The sequence below is a fragment of the Equus przewalskii genome, chromosome 3 (genome assembly GCF_037783145.1).
Source record: "Equus przewalskii isolate Varuska chromosome 3, EquPr2, whole genome shotgun sequence".
In the NCBI taxonomy this organism is placed as follows: Eukaryota; Metazoa; Chordata; class Mammalia; order Perissodactyla; family Equidae; genus Equus; species Equus przewalskii.
Genome location: NC_091833.1, coordinates 109877659 through 109902016, shown reverse-complemented (window position 1 = coordinate 109902016; position 24358 = coordinate 109877659). Strand labels below are relative to the sequence as shown.

At 39.4% G+C, this 24358-nt stretch overlaps 1 long non-coding RNA gene across 1 annotated transcript in view; it reads right to left on the bottom strand.

The window, feature by feature from the left end:
- The window catches only part of LOC139082676 (uncharacterized), a 40937-nt gene extending 17399 nt beyond the window's left edge, over nucleotides 1-23538 (bottom strand). The window contains exons 1-2 of the long non-coding RNA XR_011538886.1: nucleotides 23447-23538; nucleotides 6517-6610 (exon numbers count right to left, since the gene is read on the bottom strand). This is a non-coding gene — a long non-coding RNA (uncharacterized lncRNA). The remainder of the gene's footprint in view (nucleotides 1-6516; nucleotides 6611-23446) is intronic.
- Nucleotides 23539-24358: the final 820 nt, after the last annotated feature.

Genomic DNA, 24358 nt, shown 5'->3' with positions numbered 1-24358 from the left:
TGAGAAATCATGATTACTATGATGAATCTGAGAATTTTGAGAAGCAAATGTTTCCAGAGAAGCTTTATGTTGACAGTACTTTGGGAAGGTTAATAATATAGTTTGTAAATGGAGTAAGATTTTAAGGGCTAAATTTTTAAATTATAGGATGTTAGAATGAAATGGGATGTTAGGGATCATTTAGTTCAGCCATGCCCATTTTACAGACAGGAAAATCGAAGTCCAGGGAGCACAGATTACCACTCTAATGGTCAGTGGCAGAGTTCTGAAGATAACCAGACTGACCTCTCATTCTAACTTCAACAAGTCAAACAATAATCATTTACTTTTGGGGAATGATGAAGCCATTTGAGAAGTGAGTTAATACAAAACCTGGCAAGATGCACATGCATTCGAGAGTTGTCATGTACTTTCAGGAGATCTATATACCTTGTGACGCTCATTGGATCTTCTTAGGCCATGGTTTTCCAAGGGAACAACTCAGGTAATTCTTGAATGGGCTCTATATTTAACGGATAAATCAAATCAGAGTTTATTTGAAATTCAACACTTATTTAAGAGGAATCAATTTTTTATTGCTGTTTTACATTCATTTTAAGGCTTTAAGTAAGTTCTGTATGAACAAATTGTTATAATATTAAGATTAAAAATGAGAAATTTTCCTTAAGGATTAGTAGGGTAGGACCTGGCCAGTGTCATTCACATTAACACCCAAGAGTATCTAGATCTGATGGTTCTAAATCTAACTGTGATTCAAACTTCCTATACAAATTTAGGAGTACAATTTAAACTCTTTATTTCAGTTTTCCCAATTTTAGCATGACTTGTATAGTCTCACTGTACTGCATGTCTTTGATAAACAATGACAAATAACTGATATTAGTAACTAATGCTTATTGTGCTCTTACTCTATAGCAAACATAGGCTGATGAATTTATGTGTTATATCCCTTCACAACAGTATAAATTGGGGTTTATTATATACATTTTTACAGTCAAGAAGGATAGAATCCCACAGAGATTTAAGCACTTCCTGAGGTCATCAGCTAGAGCAGTGGTTCTCTAATCAGGACAATCACCCCCTTTCCTACCTCACCCCACCTCCAAGCCAGGAGGTACTTCACAATGTCTGGAGGCCTTTTTAAGCATCATAACTGGGAAGGTGCTTTCAAACTAGTAGGTAGAGGCCAGGAATGCCACTAAACATCCTACAGTGTACAGGACAGAACCCACCCCACCCCAGTGAAGAATTATTTGGCCCAAAAAGTCCATAATGCTGAGGTTGGGAAACCCTAAACTAGTGACAGATGGAGAATTCAAATCTAAAGAACATGGCTCCACAGTGCACACTTAATATTTGCTTTCAAAATACAAGTTTAATATTACATATTTTATCAAAATATTAGTGATAATAATAATCCACCATTTTGCAAAACGGTATGCTTACTTGATAGCTTATAACTCACAATCTGTAGGGTCTAAGATACAGACCGAGTAATTCTGGGTAGACTATGGCAAAATCATGGGCATATATGTACCATAGGAGTTGGTGAGAAGGATGGAGCCTACCTAAGAGAATCTCAGTGCCCAGTCCCATCCTAACAGGGCATTAATACTTCAATAAATATTTTGAGGAACATAATTAGAACACATTTTATTGGGGGAGAAGCTTTGTAGAGATTAGTAGAACTAAAATTGAGTAAACCTGTGTGCTTAATATTAAATTATTTTTCCCAAGCATCTTTTGTACAATGAGCTGGGGTTGGTACAATTATTAAAGTTGTAACTCCAGGTCTGCACCCAGAGAGATGCTACCCAGGCTGGCATAGGCTTTAGCTAAGTATAGGTCATCAGCTCCATGCAGTGCCCTGGGCAAAGAGAAAGCTCCAGCCTCTTGTCCACCATTCCTCTGGTAGAGGCCAGGCATGCCCTCTGAGGCCAGGAGAGAAATCATGACTTTGTAGAGCCAGAACAGACTGAGAACAGAGCAATCTTTTACTGTGGTGCAAACGTGCAACATTTGGACTGGGGCTGACTTCTATAGCTGCAATCTTTGATAGTCTCTAATCAGAAAAGGAAATGGTGACAGTCCTAGTAATTGCCTGCACCCAGTCAGCCACAGATCCCAGATCACACTTAGTATTTGCATTAAGCCAGTAAAGCATTAGGGTAAGGCTTTAATGGGGTATAGAAATTAAACTCGTCCTTTGTGCTAGATATTCAGTTTACATTCATTTCACAAGTATTTCATGAACATTTGGTGTTAATTGTATAATTTTTCACAGTCCACACACCAGTGAAACCAAGATGGATATAAGACTTATTATTATGCTCTTGAAACTTTCACTCTAATTATAAAACTAACCAATGAGACCATTAAGGGTAATGAATGTGCTATTTATTTATTCGCCAGACATTTAAAAAAACATCTACTATGTGCAAAGTACTGTGTCAGATTTAAAGGAAAACATGGCTGAATATATTAGCCCACTCCTCAAAATCTTATAATGTAGTACAAGAAGTAGACAGGTGGTATGATGGGAAGACAAAATAAAAGAATGGAAAAAGGAAGGAATTCAGATATAAATACTGGGCTCTGACTTTTCCTTGCTGGAACCTTAAGAAAGTTATTGAATGTTCAAGAGCTCGACTTCCTCATCTGTGAAAGAAGCACAATTACATGAACTTTATAGAAAACACTTAAAGAATTGCCATAATAAAAGTACAATATGGGCATTCACTTGCACTCAGGTCCAGAGATACCCAAAAGAGAGCCCTGAATCCTGTGCCAGCCCTAAAGACGATGCTGGGCAAGCTCCCCTTATTCTCACCATCAGGGATGCTCCAACCCAGAATAACCAATGGGATCTAGACCCTGAGACTGGGAAGTAGAAGAAAATGAAAAAGTGGTTTGATCCAACCACCAAGTAATCAAAAGGCATACAAGAACAAGTGCAAAACACGGGGAACTAGCTCCCTCAGAGTGCCCCAGTGCGTTCCTTAGGTGATGGGCTTTGAAAACGTGTCTTGGCTTGGTAGAAAATTGACAATGAACACTGTCTTCCTGTTTTTTAGTGTTCAGATCTTCCTGTGCATCATTATCACCTCTGGAGTTTGTTTATCAATGTAGACGCCCCTTGGCTTGTCATTCGGGACCAACGAACCAGAATCTCTGGAGACAGCGCCCAGGAAGCTGGATACTGAGGAAGCACTTCAGGTGATTCTGAGGCAAGACCAAGTGTGGAAATCACAGCAGTAGAGCCTCATGGTATTAGGAGGAGAAAAATAAAGACTTTTCACTTCTGGTTTAGGCTCTTCAACATGCAAAAATGACTTTAAGATGATCTGAGTTCACCCGTAGAAGGCAAATCCTTTCTTTGACTATATGATTATTAATCTGTTGATCTACCTGGATAGTATAACGCACCCTCCCTCTCTCCAGTGTGTCCCACTTATGAGGATAACACTGTCTTTTCTTCTCTCTTAACTTCCATGTCCATTCACTCATCAAATCCTCTCCGTCCAAATTTTCTTAATATTTCTCAATCCTTCTCATTCTCTTTGCTCCATTTATACTTCTTAGTTCAAACCTTCATCATCTCCTATTTTCTAATTTTGGAAGCCTATTTTACTTATTTAAATAAAAAGGAAACATTAAATATTAAGGTGAAAAAAGGAAAGAGAAAGACAGGAGCCAGCACGTAAAGCAACTGCTACATGTAAACTTTGTGCTGGGGTCTTCACGCATGACCTAAGTTTTATTTTCCCAATGGCCTCATGAATTAGTTGTCATCTCAGACCACTCTATAGAGTAGAAGGTGAGATGGTCGATGATTGTTTCCAATGTCACAGCTAATAAATGGCCAAGAAAGTTCTTAAATCCAACGCCCTTCCTACAGCCAAAAGCATTTCAACGAGTTTCACAACCGTTGCCAGTTCATCTTTCCCAATGGCTGATCTACATTCCAACAGCCTTACATAAATCTCTTTTCATTGTTTTCTTTACTTGATGAACACAGGGACCAACTGTTCCCTGTCACTCATCTATTACACTTTCTTACACTTGAAGCCTGAGAACCTCTTCTAATTTTCTAATTAATCAATTATTCTTTAATACACTGAATTCAGTTTCCATTGATGGAGCAGCCACAGATTGCTGGCACCATCCTTGGCACTTGGGGGGTCAGGAGGGAGGGAGATGACAAGTTCACTGCCATTAGGACACTTGAGTCCAATAGAAGCGTGACAAATGACAACCAGGCAAACCAGTTAAGTGCACTCTCTGAAGTCAAGTCATGAAATAAATAGGAAGACTGTGTGTGAAATGAGGCAATAGTCCAACAGCCCTCTTACACAGCTGGGCAACCTCTTAGAGAAATAAACAGCATCCTTTTAACCATCCAGACAGGCTCATGGTTGAGCCTATTTATCTGTATCATCTACAAACAATATTTAACTTAATCTAAGGCAGAACAGGAGCACAAACATTGAGGTCTGGGTCTGTAACCATTCCCCTAGCACTGCAATGTTTATGGGAACATTCAAGGCCAAGAAAAAAATGTGTGAGCCCTCACCAGACATTTCCATTGTTGCTGGATGCCAGCTTCTCACTTATTCATATAGCATCTGCTTCAGAAGACCTATATTATCCAACTGTCCTTCTGGAGTGGGGGGTGTCAAGTTAAGAGTTTGTGGTTCTGGACTGAGCTGTGTTTCTCACTAGTTGTATAGTATTAGGAAAACCACTTAGGTCACTCATTCTCAGTTTGGTCAAAAGTCCAAAAAGGGAGTTGGGCTAGATTTCTCAAAAGGGCTCTTCCAGCTTCACAGCTCAAGGGTTTCACATGAATGAGGAGTTCTAAGAAAGAAAATGGGATCAATACTTCTTACCTGGGGAGATGCAGAAGTAGTCTGAGTAGAAATCTCTATGTTGCCTGTGTGTGTGACTGCCATTGTCCAGCAATGCCAGCTAGGAGTGATTAGTGCTTAGCATTTTTCCTCATCCTGTGTGTCTATCGAGTGTACTTTCCCACTGACCTACCTGATAAGGATCTCTTGTATGCTTGGCACACTAACATTCCAAGATATTACACTGAGTGTGAGAGGGGAGGTATCAGGTAGTACTATGCCAAAACAGGAACCATAGAGTCTACCTCTGAGATGCCAAGGGTTAAATTTCAAGATAGGGGCCAAGCAAGGAAGCAACTTGAATCATTTCCCCGAATAGGTTTGGGCCTTCCAAGGCGTGGGGGATATCTGTTGTTTTTGCCTTCCCACCATTCATACCCTCTTCCTCCAGTTGCAGTAGCCTGATTTTTTTTCTTCAGGAACAATTTCTCCCCTACACTCAGTACACACAGTTTTAGAATGGACATGGGAGCCAGACCTCAATCAACCACATGATCTATCCCTTGAACGCAGTAACTGTCTCAGCAACGGGTGTATGTCTTATTTGAGGTTGGTAAGAATCAGACCAAGACTGAAGAGTGAATTCTTCTCCTAAGATTGCCCACAGAAAGGATCATGTAAGCCTGGAGCTATCATGAGCTACCACAAGGAATGTTAAAAAAAAAAAAAAGCCAAAGGGAAATAGAGCTCAGAGAAGAAGGTAATGAATCCTGATAATAGAACTGGGTCCTTTGATTCAGTCTTGCCTGAAATTGCCTTTTCATTTGCACACCAGGGAAGTCCTTTTTCTGTTTAAGCCAGCTTCCATTGGATTTTTACTACTTAACCAGAAGACCCGTGACTTATGTGTTGAATGCAAGTATGGGGCCTTGCATTTGCTTACTAAAAAGTTTCAATAAGTGGTTTGACAAATTTGATAATCTCTAACACAGCTTCCAGTTCTATCATTCATTGGGACTTTTTAAACAAACATGTCCAAGAAAAGCAACATAGTAGAAAGAGCAGGAACTGTGAAATCAGACTGATCAGAGTTCAAATCTCAACTTATCCACTGCCTCACTCCAAAAACCTAGTTACTTGCCTTTATGAGCATGTGAGTTTCTGTAAAATGTGGAGTAATAATATGTATCTTGAAGAATTTCTGAGGCTGGCCTGGTGGTGTAGTGGTTAAGTTCACACACTCTGCTGTGGTGGCCCAGGGTTCTCAGGTTCAGATCCCAGATGCAGACCTACACACTGCTCATCAAGCCATGCTGTGGCAGTGTCCCTCATTCAAAATAGAGGAAGATTGCCACGAATGTTAGCTCAATGACAATCTTCCTCAAGCAAAAAGGGTAATATTGGCAACAGATGTTAGCTCACAGCCGAACTTCCTCACCAAAAAAAAAAAAAAGAAAACACAAACCAGAATTTCTTTCCAGGATTAAATTAAAACATGAGTACTGAACACATCACCTACCACACAACATGCAGTCAATGGATGACAGCTGTCACTATTTTATTAGTTCATGGAACCAGAAGCCACATCTAGTACTGTCTAATATGAATGTAATAATGGTATTTCCTTACAACTTCAAAATTCAATATAGTTTACATAATATTTTGTTACCTATTAGCTCATTCCTCCTGCTCCACAATCCTCAGAAGTAGTGAAATTCGGTCTGATAACTCCCACTTTAAAGAAGAAACCAAGGTGTCGCAGCCTGTAAGAAACAGAGTTAAGACCAAAGTCACAGCATTTTGACCTTAAGCTCAGAGCTCTAACTTCCCCACAGGCCTCACAGGCCTGGTGCCCAGAACATGCATCATCTCTCAGAGTCTGCACTGATACTGTCTGAGTTGTGTACACCACAGAGTCACAGAGTGAAAAAGCTAGAAAAGTCATTAGACTTTCCAACCTCCACCCCCTGAAAACTTCCACTAGTATTCTAGTTAAAAGCGTAGGATGAAAGGTAAGAAAGATTAGGGTTAGAATGCACCAATTTTGGGCTTTGTGACCACAACCTAGTAAATAAGTCTTGCTGAGCTGCGGTTTTCTTACATGTATTTTAGAGGTCAGATGACTGACCATCTTTCTTGCTTATAAAGAGAATTAAAAGGACACATGTTTGTAAGGCAATTAACACAATACCTGTCACATGGAAACCTCTCTGTGAGTGACATAAATTATTAAATTACCTATTGTTGTGATTATTATTAACCCACAATTCTGAACCACCAGTGCTTTCTCCACTCCTTACTCTCTCTCTATACTATAAACTTTAAAATATATATGCCACTGAGGCTAGAGACTGTGTCTCTGTTGTCTTTGTACCCTCAAATCAATTCATATTTCTTGAATGTCACAATTAATGAATGATAGCATTGCTAAGGCATTCATTTGAAGTATTATCCTAAGGGAATAATTGCCTTCGAGTTCTTAGGTGGGCTCCTTTCTCTTCCCACCAGGAAGGAGACTCCAAATGTTGACAAAGGTGAAAAAGGTTGAATCACGTGTTCCTGTTCCTTCAAGCATTATTTCTTTTTGGATTTTTTTCCCCTCTGTGTTTACCCCTTGTTCCTTCACACACCTGCTTCAGACCCAGCTGAGAGTCAGGGATGGAGGTGCTGGGTGTGGGCCCCATTAGGGAGGATTTGGGCTTTATCCTTTGCTTGTGTTCTCCTCTTGTGATTTGTATTAATTTCGCTTTGGGACACATGCTACTAGGCACAAGAAGCCTTTTTGATTGAACAGTGAAAGAAGCCTATTAGAAATGTGAAATCATAATTTCTGGAGGTTTGAGGACTTAAAAAAAATGTGGACAGCTGTTGGCTAAAGAACTGAGGAATGTTTAAGTCAGGAAAATATCCTAGGTAATGGAGCCAGAGAGCCTAAATCAGTGGTAAATACTGCTAAGCCATCATTACACACTAAATAGTTATTAGTCATCTCTCTGTTTTTAACGGAAAGCTTAAGGGTCTGAAGTCCAAAGCTTAGACTCCATTCTCTCTAACAAATCAAAAATCCCATCCCCTCCAATAACAGAAATCTGCCAAGAGAACATTAAAGGTCAAGCTAAACCCACAAAAGCAAAGCAATGCTGATTTCAAAGACCCAGAATGGAAAAATACAATTAAAAGTCACCGGTTCACTCTGAGCAGGAGAAAAGATTGAGAGTTTGATTTAAGGTTAGGAGCCCAAGGGGCAATGGCGAAGGGAAGCAGGAACCCCAAGCCAAACCATAAGCAAAGTGGCCTGGAAACTCTCAAACTTGGCGGGAGCCTTTCCCTTTCCCGTCCCCTCTTGGGCGAGTGGGTCACAGCGTGGTTGGAATGTTGAGCTGCCCCCGCGGGACCTATATTGGGAACCTGGCCTCCAATGGATAGGTCTGGGCTATGGACCTGGCTCTCTCCCAGCTTCACAGTGATTTTCCTGTGTTATCCTACACAAGTCATTCACCCTGCCCTGCCCTAGTTTTACCTAATTACAAAATAATTTCTTCTAATGAGGCCAAGTTTACCAGTAAGCCTGCATTTTGTGGTTTGTGGGATGCCAAGAAGACACCAGTGGGGCTGTAGGCCCAGCTTCATAATATTCACATCTCTCCATTATACTTTCTCACCAATGCCTGAAATGCCACCATTCATGGATATATTTAATCTAAAAACAGTTTTTGAGTGCCTACTTCACATCAGATATTGTACTAGGCACTAGGAACACAGAATTGAGTAAAATAAACATAGATCCTATGCACAGTCTAGTTGGAAGAAACAGACTGAATTAAACAGGTAAATATATGCAAATATATATACGCAAATTGAGAGTCCCCTGAAAAGTTAGTAAACAAAGTGCAATGGTAAAGATGAGAAGTCTAAGTCTTAGTTAATTTCATTAGCAAAGCCACTGAGAAGGTGGCTTTTAAGCTGAGACTTTAAATTCACAGTGAAGATCCAGGAACATACTCTTCTAGGTAGGAGACTAGCAGGTGCTAGCCTCTAAGCTGGAAAGGAGCTTGGTGTGTTCTGAAATTGACAAAGAAAGGAGGTTGTTGTGGATGGAACATGGTATGTGAGCTGTAAAGGAGTTGAGACGAGGGTGAGGGGTAGCTGAGGAGAGGTCACACGGGGCGTGGTAGGCCACAATAAAGCAACTGCGCATCGCACTGTCCATAATGTAAAGCTATCAAAGTTACTAAGCAAGAGGGTGGCATCATCTGTCTCACAATTAAAATTACTGTGGCATCAGTGAGGTGAATAGAATCTTAGAAGCCACAAGAGGAAGCAGGGAAATGAGGTATAAAGCATGCTCCCCTCCCTAGATTGTGAGCTCCATGAGTGCAAAGAGTTGTGTCTGTTTTATTCACTAAAATTGCTCTGGTTCTTAGAACAAGAGTTGTTGCATGAAGATAGTGATACAGAATAAAGGCAGAGCCTTACATAGAGTCAACAAGAGAACTCATGTGTGTGGCACTTAAGAGGAGCTCTATCAATAAATATTTATTAAATGAATGAAGGAAAGAGTGAAGCTTGCCATACTCCAGAAAAAATATTACAGTAGCTTGGATGTAGTGGTGGAAGTGGAGAGTGAGAAGTATGCAGATTTGAGATATACCTGAAGGCGAAACACAAAGGACTTCTGAATAGAATGAAGGTGAGGGTGGAGAGAGAGACAAGTGAAAATCAACACCCTTATTTATGGCTTGAGGAACAAGCTAAGTGGCAAAAACATTTCCTGGGGTGGGAAAACCTCTGGGAAGATAGATAGATTAGATGATTGTCCTGTAGCCTGAATCAGAACCAGCCTTGCCGTCCCAGATCTGTGTATGTCATAATAAAGGTGCATTGTTATCAAGATTTGGGGTGCTTTGTTTTGCAGCATTGCTGTGGCCATAGCTGAGTGAGGCAGGAATCATGAGACTCAAAGGAAAATCATGATTTCAATTTTGAAATGTCAAACTTGAGAGAGCTCTGAAATACTCAAGCGGGGATATCAAATAGCCAACTGAACACACAATTCCATAAATGTACAGATGAAGTCTCAGCTCAAGGTAAACCTTTTGGACTCACTAGCACAAAGATTATATTTAAGACCAAGAACATGGATGAGATCATCCAGGGAGAGTATATAAAAAGAAAGGTAAAAAAGTGCCCATTTCCCAACCATGGGGTCCTTCAACATTTAGAGGTCATGAGAAGAAGACTGAGAATTAGGGACCAGAGAGGTGATAGGAAAATAGGAGTGCTTGGGAGCACAGCATCCAAGAGAGGAGATTTTTAAAAAAAGAAGTAGAGAATGTTCAACTGTGTCAAACATTATTATAAGACTATATTAATTTCCTATTGCTGCTGTAAATTACCACAAACTTGGTGGCTTAAACAACAAAAATTTATTATCTCACAGTTTGGGAGATCAAAAATCTGAAATGGGTCTGATTGAGCTAAAGTTAAAGTGTCAGTAAAAATGTCTTCCTTCTGGTGGCTGCAGAGAAGCCTTTCCCAGCCTCCAGATGCCACTCACATACATTGACTCATGGCCTCTTCTACTATCCCCAAGACTCTCTTCGACTCAGGGCACAGTGACTTTCTTGCTTCTCTCTTTTACTGAGAAGGATCCTTATGATTACATTGGGCCCACAAGGATACTCCAAGATAATTTTCCCAGCTCAAACTCAGCACATTAGCAACCCAAGTTCCATCCACAACCTTAACGGCACTGTTGCCCCATGCAACACAACATATTCACAGGGGCCAGGGATTAGGAAACAGGCAGCTCTTGGAAATCATTATTCTGCATCTGACAGACACTAAGTAGCTTTGCTTTTTGGGAAAAGAGATAGATGATTCTGGAAAAGCTTTGGGCTTCTAGTGTGTTAATTAGTTCCCAAGAATATTAAAAGAATATCTCCCTTATACACAGAATTATATGAAAAACATTTCAGGAATCAGAAAAACAGATTTAACCATAAAGAAAATCCCCTTCAGCTACTTATTTTAAAGAACTGGGGTTTCCAGCAATGTGAGGGAAAAAAAGAGCAAAGAATGAAAGATCAAGATGGACAAAAAGAATACCGGAATAAACAGAGATAATCCACAGAATATGAGAACTTTCAAAAATGATTCTAATGAGGATTCCCAGAGATATTTGAGAAAAGATCATATCAAAAATATAAGCATAAGTTTCTATAAAAGGATTAATTAGGGGGCAAGAAAGCATTCATAGAAATTTAAAATATGAGGGCTGAAATTTAAAAAATATATATGTTTAACAGTATGGTCTGAGGAAAATACCCCAGAGCACAAAAGATAAAAAATGAAAAGGAAAATAATGTAAGATAAAAGTAAAGTCTTAAAAGATCAGTCCAAAAGGGTCATCTTCCATCCAAAAGAGTTCTAGAATAAGAGAAGAGAGAATGTGAAGGAGAATAAAAAATCAAGAAATACTGCAAGACAGCAGGACAATGGCAATAACGTTTTAAGGAAAAATGTTATTTTGAACTCAGAACTCCATACCTACTCACAATACTAAGTGTGAAAGTAAAATGAAGAAATTTTCTAGACATAAAAGGATTGAGAACATTTGTCTTCATGCAACCTCTGGGAGAAAAATATATCTTGATTATCTATTCCAACAAAACAGCAGAAAGTACAAAAACAAGAAACCGAGGGACTGATTCAGGACTGTTGGTAGAAGTTGTGATCTCCACCTCTTCCCAGGCCAAGAGTGGATCCAGTTCTGGGCACTCCTCCATTTATATGGATCACTTAACTGTTCTCATCCAGGGAGTATGATGAAGTCACGTGTGCCACTTGCAGCCCAAAGAAATTAGAAGCACGTGTGCCTTCCCCATCGCCAATCTTTGCCTGCCACTGGCTGATTGCAGAAGAGATCAAGATGAGAAGATAGCTGAGACTTCTGATGGACATTTCCAGAATGTCTGCATGAAGCAGAGCTCCCTTCTAGTCTTACTGGGACTGGGATGTGAATGAAAAATAGATTTCTATAAAATTATGCCTTTGAAATTTGGAGATATTACACCATTAAACATAGCCCAATTAATATAACAATATAATGGGAAAAATATTCTAGAAAAATGGCTCTGCAACAGGTATATAAAGTATGAGGTCCAAATTTGAACAGAATTCAGAACACTTTAATAGTTTTATCTTCAAGAAGAAAATAGACTTTATTAAACAAAGAATAGATTAGAAAGCCAAGAAATTCTATGGATGTGGTAAGGAAAGAATATGATTCTTCTGTCAGCATGTAAAAGAAAGCAATTAGAAACACCAAGAACAATTAAAGGATATATAAAAATATCATGGCTTAAGTACAAACCCAACTAAAATGCAGTATGATATTGAGCAATTAGAAGAAAACAGAGTCTATTTGAACTTAACTTTGGAAGCATTCTTTGTCAATCCTAAATAACAGAGAATTACAGTTCCTTCACTCTGAGTTCAATCCTACCACTTGGTTCTATGGCACAGTTACTGTTATTTCATTTACATTGTCATAAGATTGTAAAGGCTAATTATTTACTTTCACATTCTTAGAATCAATTTTAGAAAAAAAAACTAAATATAATCATAAAACAGGATGTAAATGTTAAAACTCTGATACTAGATAGGTAATTGTACAGCTGACACAACTTGGGAGATATGAGGAGAAGAGGAAGTCAAGAGTGTGTTGAAGCCTCATTTCCTCATTGTAAATGGTGGGGCATTAAGAAACACTTTCTAAATTTGGTGGAATGAGAGCAGTTTTGATCATAACATTTAACAAAACTGGGTATCCAAAGTCCTAATTCTTCACAGCAGAGTCAACAAAGAAATATGTAACAAGAAATTGTTTAATATTATTTCAGTAACAATTAGAAGAAATAAGAACATAAATAATCCTACTAAGGAGTGAGACTCTGGAAGGAAGGTAGTAATGGGAATGATGTTAATTTTTTACTTACTACCGAGTTTCAATTTTTCAAAGAACGTGCATATATTACTTTTACGGTGCCATCAACCAAGACTGTGAGAAGAGGAGCCAGAACAGGTGTGTGTGTGCGGGGTGGGGGATGGATAAAGATTTCAGTTTAAACTTGTTGAGTCGTTTATTTGAAATCTTTAGATCAAACACAAGCATTTACTCTAAGCTCTCTGATAGTGGGATTATAGAAATACACTTAATACACAATGGAAGACTTTAATGTACTCACTTTGAAATTTGCATTTTTATTTTGGAAAGAATTTCATGTTCAAAGTTTTTGTTTGTTCTCAAATGCATTCACTTCTTTGACTTAGAGTAATTACGTTTGATAAAACACCAGCAATTTTTCCATTGCTCATCATAAAAATCTCATTTTAATTCATGTTTTCCAGTGTCTTCTCAAGTGCTTACATTACTGAAATATTTCATAAAAACATCAGCGTTCTCAGATTGGTAAATTTCCTACTGTTTCTTAAAGCCATGTGTCATGAACTTGGTTTGTCATTCAATTAATAGGCTCCTTCTTAAGCCCTCTTTTCATAAGCAGCACAGCATGTGGTAATTCACTGGTCTTCTCCAAGGAAAAATGCACAACAGAGAGATGGAAATACATTTCCAGACCTTGGCAGAGACAGAGAGGTCAGGATTAAAGTGCTGTATTTGGTGGTGATTAAAGGGCTAATAATGCAAGCCATGAAAGTGGAATGAAATTGCCTAAGCGGAGAGTAGAAGGAAACGAGATGAGAGGTAATGGCAAAAGTCAGGCAATGCTCACACACAAAGATGCAGACTTAAGAAGAATAAAGCACGAAGATTAAGGTGCAGTATGAGGGAATAAGATGCAAACTCACTAGCTATGAATTACTTGAAGAAACTGTCATTATTGACTTTTAATTCTCTAATCCTCCTCTCCATGATCCCATTATAGACACTTTTCAAATATGAAGTGAGATGAAAGAGGAAGACTGCAGAATGGATGGAGACGAAGAAAAAAATTCGAGTAGAGCCAAGAGCAAATAAGTCAACTGAATAAATTGTCCCTGTAAGGTAGGACTTTGTCACCTCGGCATCTAGCAATTTAGAGCTCCTTCTATGCAGTAAAAGCTCAACAGAGGTGAAAGGTAATGAATAAATGAAGTACAGGCTAGAATGGGCCCAATGGAGAAGAGAGAAGAGGGATGATAGAAAAAGATTGTGGACTAAGATTAATTTAGGAGCCCAGCATTTATATTTCTACTGTTAACCTCAAATCTGAATATCATAATTATTTACATTATATGAAATAGCATATGCAACCAAGATGGCTCCAAAATGAGCCTCCAATATGGACATCCCTAAGCCCTCTTAGTTTCTAGGTCACACATTCTTTTAAAGTGCCCAAAGGCACTTTAGAGTCTGTATCAGACAGTACAGTCCCTAGACAGAAATTGCTAGAAGTTCACCAATGTCTTAAGAAAACAATTCTACACGATGATGTTGAGCAGAAACAAGTAGGTCTATTCTTTAGTTTAAGTGAAGAGACTTAGCAGAAACATAAAGCCATTGTTTTCCTTATGTTATCCAATTGGACTAAATGAATTATTAGTATGAATACAATCATTTCACCTCTCAGGTACTAAAGCCAAGAATTCACAGGCAAAACACACTTTTATTTTCCCTAATTTCTATCATAACCTACGAGTGTGGATCAAACTACATTCATAACAGAAAAGCAGCAGAGAATCAGTACTGTATTAACCACAAATCTACTTGGTACATTTACTTTGCAGGAGAAATGGACTGATATCTGACCACAGGTAGGGGCCAGGAGGACCCCCTGCTGGTGAGAATTCATCAGTCTCTGTCTCACCAAGATAAAATTACTTCCCTTCAGGTATGGACCATTCCCAGCCAGAAAGAATTTTCATAATCTTCATCCTGTGAGCTCCCATCAGTTCTTGGGATCTATATCTATCTATATTTTGAAAGAGAAACAGAGAGAGAGAGATCACTCCTACATCTTCCTCATTCTTCCGAACCTCAACCACTCAATCCTTTTCTTGGGAAGATGTATGTCAAAGTACTGTAGATTCTCATTATTTGCAGTTATGTTCTATAAAGTCACCACAAAGACTGCATTACTGAATACCCAGCCACTGATCCTAGTGGAAATACAGAGTTAGGTTCCTACAAATCTCTAGTCACAACTATTTTGTCAACCAATCAATGCACAATCTTGTTTTATATGTGTCTCTGATTAAAGACATATTACTTAATACATATTGCTAATTCATTAACATTGAACTCACTGCCCACAGCACTATAACTCATGCCTAAATGAAGCTTATCTAATACTCATATTTTCTCTGTAAGCCACATCCCAGTATTCTTGCTCTTAGTAATACTAGACAGCACTTCAGCACTAGGCTTGGGGACCATTTAAACAGCACCCCAAAAAAGCACAAAAATGCAAAATCATAGCACTAAATAGAACGCAAAAAGGACACTTGTTTACAGTACGAGAGCTGAAACAGAAAGGCAGAGTGTTGCCTTGCTTCACCTCAGTTGGAAACATGTGTGACAGGTGACTCAAATTTTTCACCACTCTGTGTATGTTCACAAATGACTGTGAAAGCACAGTGAGTGTTGATTTTGATGTTATAATAAATTTTAGTAGTAGGTCAATTTGCAAACACAGAATCCATGAATCATAAGGATCAATTGTACTTACAAAAAAATAAAGCTAGTATCTATTGTTCAAACACTGCATACCAGGCACTGTTCTATGCTCTTTAGGTATTTACCTCAGTTAATCCTCGCAAGGACCCACTGAGGTAAGTATAATTCTCATCCCCATATCACAGATACGGAAACTATAGACTGAGAGGCCCACGTGCCTTGCTGCTCAGGAGTGGTGCCAGAATTTAATCCCCAGCCACGTGACTCAGAATCCATGCTCTCAGCTACATCCCTGGATGCAGAACAACTCCACAGGTCTTTTTCTCACCCTGGCCCACCCATCAATCTACTTTCCTAAGTAAAATAATTATATTCCTGAACTTGAATTAATTTGAACACTCCCTGAGAGGCCAGAATGAGGCTAGACTCAGTTTTTGTTTTAAATGGCAATTATTGCTTTCTTCTTGCCAAATACAGATGACAGTTACTATATGCAAGGCACTGCCACCTGGGGGGTGGTTACCAGGCACATGAGTAATCAGCAACTGCAAAAGTGATGAAGGCCAGTGACTCTGAGACCCCCTGGCCCCCACATACCCTATTAAAGAGATTCAATTCAAGTTTAAGTGCCTTTACCAGTTCTACATCCTTGAAAACAAGGGCATCTCTATACCTTAGTGATTGTGTCAGTCCAATAAGGGGGAATCGTCCTGCCTACTTCTGTCCTAGCATGATGGACGGGCTGGCATAGAGCTGGGTGGGGAGGGTGTGACTACCCCTGTCCATGCAGACCATGCCCTCACCACCATTTGCTGTCTGCACCACTTTCCTCTCTGCCACCAGAACCACCACAGCTCTGGATATGGGACAGATATGATTATTCCATATCCCAAAAGAGGAACCAAATGTTCAGAGAAATTGTGACATGACTGGTTAGGAACAAAGGTTAGACTAAAGGTGAGGCTGACCTTGTATTTGTGAAGGTGCAATGATTACTAAGGGATTCTACATTTAATCCTTACAACATCCCTGCAGAAAAGGCATTATTCTCTCTGTTTTGCAGACTAAGACACCAAGGTTTGGAGAGGGCCAATGATTTCCCTCCAGTCATGTGGTTGATAAGCAGGAGAGCTAGAACTGAAATCACGTTTTCTGTCTCCCTGTCTAGTGATCTTCTTGCTGCCTCTGGACAGGTCAAGAAAAGAAGCAGAGCATCCCAGGCAGGTGGCAAAGCACAAGTAAAGGCACACAGGCCCAATAGACTACCACCACACACAACTGCTGATTGCTTTCCACTCCCTTGGCAGAGACTTATTGACCCCTGCAACATACCAGGATATAACACAACAGTGAAAAAAAGAGATACAACTGCTGGTACCATAGAGAGACACACTGAGCAAGTCACTCAAGGGGAGACAAGAGGAGCAAGGAGAAATTCAAGTATTAGGAGAACAGATAACAGGAGGCCCTCATCCTCCCGAGAGTCCAGGAAGCGCTCACTGAAGAATGATATTATGGCTGATACCTAAGAGTGGTGGCAGGAAGCAGCTGCCATGCAGAAGGAGGGACAGGTATAAAAGTCCAAAGGTAAGAAAGATTTGGGGAAATCTGAGAAGCTAAGAGTCCAGAGAGGTGAAAGAAGCATAAAGAGGAGGGGGAAGTGGACCTGAGATGGGACTGGGATGATGGAGCCACATGTTATGGGGCTCCCTACTTCAAGGACCCAAAGACCTCAATACAGTGGTCCATCCCATGGGCTTCTCAGCTGTCAGGGGTCCCTTGCTGGGGGAGGAAGGCAAGCCCATTAAGCTCTTTAATCTCTCCCCTCTAGGTCATTTCCTCCAGTTACGAATGAATCATACGGTTTCCTTCTCCCCATCCACATGGCCTGGGTACCGAGGCTTGGAACAGGGGTCTGTTTTCCAGGTGCAGTCTCACCAGTGCCATATAAAGGGGGATTATTCCCCTTCCTGCAGCTTGACTCCTCGCACAGGCCAGCCCCAGCAGGGTCGGCTTTCCTCACGGCCAGATCACATTACGAGCTAATATCTAATTTGTAAGTTCTACATCACACCTCAGTTTCACAGCATTTTGGCTTCCAAGTGAACATTCATTTCTTCCTTTTTCAAAATTAGCTGAGTGCCCTACAATGAGAGGAGAAGAGAATGTACAAATGGTCAAATAAAATGGAAAGGGCCTGAATTGTTATCTGACCACAAGGATGTAACTTCATCCCTTAGTTAACAATCTGTAAAATGGGGTCTTGATTCTTTCTGCCATTACAGAGTTGCATATAGTCCAAAATAAAGTGGAAAGTTTAATAGATGGAATTTGTATTCTAATGCCAGCTTTTCCACTAACCATTCCTCCTGTCTTCAGTTTCCCCATCTGTAACATAAACAGATGAAAATATATAGACTCTAATGTCCCCTTTCAATATAACATTCTTTGCTGTTCTGTGTGATTAGTGGCTAAAAGATTATATTATGAGAATTTTCAAATTCTAATTAATATCACTGTAATTATATTTCTGTATGTTTAAGTGCCAAAAGTACTAAGACTTTTTGGAGATGGGGGCAGAGGACATGTAAGGATAAACAACCTTTTGATAGAGCAGCATAATGATTCAAATTCTCCCCATCTCCATATCTGTGCCGTGTGACTTAATAGTATGTCCCACTATGGTCTTGCTTTGGGACAATGTGATGTTGGTGAGTATGATACAAGCAGACTCAAAAAAATTCTTTGAGTACTATTGGGGTTGCTTCTCTGGCCCTCTGCTATAGCCACGCAAAAGACAAGCCCCCCAGAGGTCCCAGAAGACAATGAGGGACATGTGAAGGAAAGCTAACCTGTAGACACGTGAGCAAGCCCAGCCAAACTGTAGACTAATGAGTGAGCCCAGCCAGCCCTGCCAAGCTCTTCCTCGATGATCTGATCCCTGTTGATGAGCTAGAAAAGATTTTTTTGTCATACATCACTGGGTTTGGGGGCAATTTGTTATACAGCATTAATTTAGTGGCTGATACAAATCTAGACCTAAGTACTTTGTAACCTCTTTAGTCTACAGAAAAAAGTAATCAACTTGTTTCTATGCCTCATATTTCTATATCTTCATCTGTCCTTTCTATCTCAGATAAAAGCATGTCCCTCCTCTGAGTCAACACTAATCCTACCTTCTCCATTGCAATTCTCTCCGTTTCAGCCTCCTCCCTGACATCACTCCATCTATCATTCCATCCCTTGGAAGGATTAATGAACCTCGACGTCTTTAAGGGTGATTTTTCTTAGAGAGGTAGATTTAAGAGAAGCCCTCGTTGTCGGGAAGCCATTGTCTGTAACAACCTATTTTGTTTTGGGGATTTAAAAGAACAGTACCCATCCTCTGGTAGTTCCCAGATGGAAAAAAAAAAGGGGATATGCATTCTAGACCTGATCTTAACCAGCTCTACTGTTCACACCCTGGGAAGTGGCCCAATAAGAAGACTGAGACAAAGAGCTGCATCTGGTAGGTAGAGGTTGGAGGTCAATGAGGACGTGCCTTAGCGAGGTTTAGCATGGAGGCAAGATTAAAGTCTTCCCTTAGAAATCATCACAGCCTGTTCAGGAATATGCCCACACTCACCAGCCTAGGCTGGTTACAGAAGACTAAAGCCTCAAATATGGTGGCGAAGTTGTCCAGAGACTTGAGTCTACTGCACCCGCAATTATCATCGAGAGATTCAACCCAATGAAAAGGATTTAGCCCCTTAGTAGCTCTTTTATGATAATCGTTATTGACTCTTTGTCTGAAACCATCTAAACCATAAAATTAAGTTTATTTACTTATATTTTTGCTATTGAAATTTAATTTACTTTTCAGAAATATTAAATATACTTCTAGAAGTTTCTTCAAATAACTTTTAACTTGGTTTTTCCTTAGTTTGGGCCCAGGACCAGAGACCAGAACTTTCTATCCCACATTCGTTCTTCCTTTTGTATAGCAAACCCTACATCAAAGGAATTGGGAGTAAAAGTAATGGTTTAGAAGGCAGATATAAATATCCTATGGGAGGTGACAGTCACATAAACATTAGGTGATGTTTATAACATGTAAGTATATTATATATGATTTATAACAGTAAGCATTCAGTAGGTGTGCATTAAAATGTAAATGCACTTAAATAAAAGGATTTCTAAAGTCTGGCATTAATAAATTATAAACTCCATCAGATAAGACATCTTGTCACTTTTATTTATAACTATTTATTCAGCACTTTTCAGGGTATGCTCAGATATTTGTGGAATAGATGGACTGATGGATGATGAACGGACAAAACAGATAATATACATATATTGAATATCCACTATGTGCCAGATATGCTTCTAAGCTGAAGAGATACAGAGAAAAATAAACGGAATCCTTACCTTCGAAGAGAGTTCATTTAACCTAGTTCTGATCATATTTTACAATTCAAGAATTAGACTTCCTGATTTATGGTGGGATATGACACATATCTTCAAGCCAAATGTGCCCTCAACTGGGGCAAAAGCACTGCTATTTCATTCTGACCAAACCATTTTGGATAGAATGTTCTCCATGTATCTATCACTGAGCCTACAACCTTGACATAATCATCTCGTTAGACGGCTTTCTGACATTCAAATGGCGGGCCTTTGAGGATCAGGACTACATTCTATTCCCAGTTCATGGCATGTTGCAGATGCTTAGTAAATATCCATATTCATAGAATGAACAATTGGATTAATGAATGCATCTCCCAAATTTAAATTTTTGCTGGAGTATCTCCCCTTTAAATCTTGATTTTTAAAATACAGAAATGAATTAAAATGAACAAAACAGTCCTGATCACATGCCCATTAGACAATTCTTTCAAAAATGTGCACATCATCCTACTTTGCAGAGTTTTGTGCCAGGAAAGGACATTATGAGGTAAATGTGCTGAGACCGTAATAGCCAAGTTAAAGACAGCATGGAGTGGGGAAGATATCCTCCGACAAGTAGCATGTCTTAAATAGCAAATGGCTCCCAAGAAATAGTATGTCTCTTTCTCACCCAAGTTCTGAAGCAATTATATATAAAATAAAGATGTTAGAAGATGGGAGATAAAACATCAATTTTATTACTTGTAAAAGCTAGATCTATGAGAAATTGGACTTCCTCACAATAAACCCCAGAATTATACAGCCTTACACACCCCACCACAAGCTGTGTTGGACCAACACACAAGAGGCAAATCTCTCCAAGAATTGTTCTGCTCGGTGCAGCAAAGAGAGGAAATTCTCCCTGTGGGAATCTGGTGTCCAAGAGAGAAAGGGGGAGAGAATGGGACCAGACTATACATGTCTGGTTTCTCCTTCACAACTGAATAATCAGAAACACCCTCAGAAGGAGTTGAGTGAGCCAACATAAGAGGCCAGGAGTGTTACTCTTACGGATGTCTCTCCACATGGAGGGACACAGAAGAACTAGGAGAAGCATTCCTACTAGTCAACTCTTGGTCCTCAGTGGAATTGGAGGTGAGCAGAGCACCAGATCAAGCAGCTGGAGGCTTCACTTCTGAGAAAAGATCAACTTGAGAACAAGGGTTAATGGGTGATCTGCAAACAAAACCATCAATGAACTGGTCGACAATAAGGCTCAAAGCTAGGCCAGAACTCCAAGATCTCCCGGATCATTTCTGTTGCTGCAGATGCCTTCTCTTCTACTCTCCCTTTCTTTCCCACAGGCCCTGACAACAATATATTTCCTCTGCTCTTACCGTCACACTCCGAACTAAGTCATTCTGCCTATTCTTTTCATAATCAATTTTATATCCCTGCATAGTATAGACACACTATTTCATTTTCAATGGCAGAATTTTGTTCCTTGTTTTTCAGATATTCATGCATTAAGTGCAGGTCTAAATTTCAAAAACCTCTTTAACTAGTGTTGAATTTCCTGTGAGGCATGTAGTGCAAAAGGAAATACATATCTTCTTGTACAGTTAAATGCTGTCAGGGCAACTGAAAGAAAAAAAGGTATTAAGCATTTCCAAAGCCCCTCTTCTGAATGTGCGCAGGTTGACATTGATTAAAATACCACACATTATAAAATGTGTGAAAGAAGGTGAACTGGGGCCAGCAAAAATATTTTGTTCCCTCAGGTGAGTAAAATCTTGGATTACATGATTTTCATGTATTCTAGACCTAGTTGGAGGTTATCCTAATTTGAACAAGGCATCATCTTTTCACACTAAAAATTGGCACTTAATTGCACAGCTCATGTCAGAACTACCAGGAATGGTATTTCTATAATATGGATGGTCTTTTCTTAACTACAGCACTGGGCTCTCCAGGGTCATGTGTTTCAGGAAATCACTTGCTTAAATGGCTCTGTTCTGTACTTGGGAAAGGAACAAACGTTTGTTGAGTATTTAGCGTTATATATTCTGTTGGTTCTCTTTCTCTGAAGAACCCTGACCAATACACCAGTGAAACAAAACGTGGGAGTACCTACTGCTTAGCGTATAGACAGCTGCCTCCTTTATCTTTTTTCCTAACATCCTTATTGAGATATAATTCACATATTATAAAATTCACCCTTTTAAAGTGTGCACTCCAGTGATTATTAATGTATTCACAGAGCTGTGCAACTATCACCACAGTCTAAGTTTAGAACATTTTCGTCACCCCCCAAAAAAATTTCATACCCATTAGCAGTCACTCTCCACCTCCCACTCCCTACCTCCAACCCCTGGAAACCACTAATATGCTTTTTGTCTCCATAGATTTGCCTATTCTGGACATTTCATATAAATAGAAGTATACAATTGTGGTCTTGTGTGACTGGCTTTGTTCAATTAGTATGTTTTCAAGATTCATTCATGTTTTTGCATTTATCAGTACTTCATTCCTTTTTATTGCCAAATAATATCTCATTATATGTTTTTTTTAATTTTACAGTTCAAGTCCAAAATGGGCCAGCAGAACTGCGTTCTTTCTGGAGACTCCAGAGAGAACTCTGTTTCTTTCCCTTTTCCAGTTTCTCGAGGCTGCTTGCATTGTTTGGCCCACGGCCCTTTTGTCTATCTTCAAAGCCATCCGCACAGCATCTTAAAAACGGCTCCCTGTCACCTCTGCTTCTATCCTCACATCTCTTTTCACTCTCCTGCCTCCTCCTTATAATAACCCTGTGATTATATTGTGAACACCCAGAATAATCTCCCCATCTCGAGATCCTTAGCTTAATCCCATCTTCAAAGTCTCTTTTTTCATGGAAAGTAACGTACAGATTCTGAGGATTCGGACATGGATATCTTTGGGGGGCGGGGGTCAGTATTCTGCCCACCACAGGGAGACTATCATAAATTGTGATTTTTTTTTTAACACCTGATACTTTGGAAGTAGCGTTTCCAGTCCACTGATATCATAAACTTGAATTATTCAAGCATAGAAATTAGAATTAAATTTGATTTTATAAAATGAGAGAAACGTGTTTGCTACTTTCATTAAGACAAATATGAATCTTAGTACTATAGAAATAGTTAATCAAAGTGGTTCTCTGAATGGGTTCCTGACTCAGACTTCTAGAGATCAATTCCCAGCTCCGCCACTTAAGCTAAGTGACTTTGGTAAGTGATTTAAACCTTCTGTGCCTTAGTTTCTTCATCCATACAAAGGACAATCTAAGAATATGATTTCATAGACTTGCTCTAAGAAGTAAATAAGATAATACACGCAAAGTGCTTAGAACAGTGCTGAGAATGTAATAAATATTAATACATTTTCATTTTTGTAAAATTATCAAAAACATTTTTTAGAGAGAATCGGTCAGCCTCAAACCATATGAAGCAATGAACATGTGTTTCTAGAGAAGAGCTTAAGTGATTTACCAGGAAAATCTCATTTTGTTTCTTTATAAGGCTATTTTTCACATTACCTGCTTCTAAGATTCTGAGTCAAGCCGGCTGTCCTGGAGCTGAAATGTTGGGATATTACTGCAGATCCTAAGCCTGATAACAGAGAATGAGGCCACAGGTCTTCATCTAATTCCAATTGTGACGTTAGCACAACAGTCATAATTACCAGATTGATACTTACCATTTACTGAGCACTACTATGTGTCAGCAACTCTTCGAAGCATTTAATAGGAATTAATTCCTTTAATCCTCACTCTAGCCCTATGAGGTAGATAGTAATCTCCATTTAATAGAGGGGAAACTGAGGCCTGGAGGATTTAAGCATTTTGCTCAATGCTTCACAAGCTGGTAAGAAGCAAATCCAACAGTCTAAGTCTGATCTCTTGTTCTCAGGTGCATGGATCTTCCCACTAGTGAGACCGTGAACATTTGGGTGAGAGCAATCTCTGAAACCAGCCTGCCTAGGTTCAAAGTACGGCTTTGTGACATGTGCAAGCTGGGTAACCTTAGGCAAATTGCTTAACTCCTCTGTGTTTCATCCATCAGTTGGTGGTGGACATAACATCTACCTCATGCAGTCTCTGTGAGGAGTAAATAAGACCCCACTGACAACATTTAACACATTACCACACCCACACAAATGCTCGATAAGAGCTTCCGAGTCAAAATTGGTTTCTTTTGTAATAGATTCTGCCTTTTAAATATCTTCAAAAGTAGAAAAACATTAATTGTAGCACCTATGCTCAATCACATTCTGTGATATTTCCATATAAACTCACGTTTAGTCCTCAACAGCCTTTCAATGAATTTTCGTACTCATTCATCCATTTGTTCATTGTCTTATTTCTCCAACAAAATGTGTTGAGACTCCAGCACGAGCTAAATCCTGTGTCCTAGGTTCTCACACCCAATCCTTATAAAATCCTCCATGC